Here is a 705-nt window from a genome sequence, read left to right on the forward strand (position 1 = left end):
CCAAGGCCAAATTTGCCTGTTACTCCAGGTGTTTCTTGACTTCCTACTTTTGCATTCCAGTCCCCTATAATGAAAAGGACATCTTTTTCGGATGTTAGTTCTAGAAGGTCTTGTAGGTCTTCATAGAACTGTTCAACTTCAGCTTCTTCAGCATTACTGGTTAGAGCATAGACTTGGATTACTGTGATATTGAATGGTTTGCCTTGGAAACGAACAGAGATCATTCTGTCATTTTTGAGATTGCATCCAAGTACTGCATTTTGGACTCTTTTGTTGACTATGATGGCTACTCCATTTCTTCTAAGGGATTCCTGCCCACAGTAGTAGATATAATGGTCATCTGAGTTAAATTCACCCATTTCAGTCCATCTTAGTTCACTGATTCCTAGAATGTCGATGTTCACTCTTGTCATCTCCTGTTTGACCACTTCCAATTTACCTTGATTCATGGACCTAACATTCCAGGTTCCTATGCAATATTGCCCTTTACAGCATCAAACCTTTCTTCTATCACCAGTCCCATTCACAATGTGCTGTTGTTTTTCCTTTGGCTCCATTCCTTCATTCTTTCTGGAGTTATTTCTCCACTCATCTCCTGTAGCATATTGGGCACCTACCAACCTGGGGAGTTCATCTTTCAGTGTCTTATCTTTTTGCCTTTTCATACTGTTCATGGGGTTCTCAAGGCAAGAATACTGAAGTGGT

The sequence above is a fragment of the Bison bison genome, unplaced genomic scaffold (genome assembly GCF_000754665.1).
Source record: "Bison bison bison isolate TAMUID 2011002044 unplaced genomic scaffold, Bison_UMD1.0 scf7180017864329, whole genome shotgun sequence".
NCBI classification, from domain to species: Eukaryota; Metazoa; Chordata; class Mammalia; order Artiodactyla; family Bovidae; genus Bison; species Bison bison.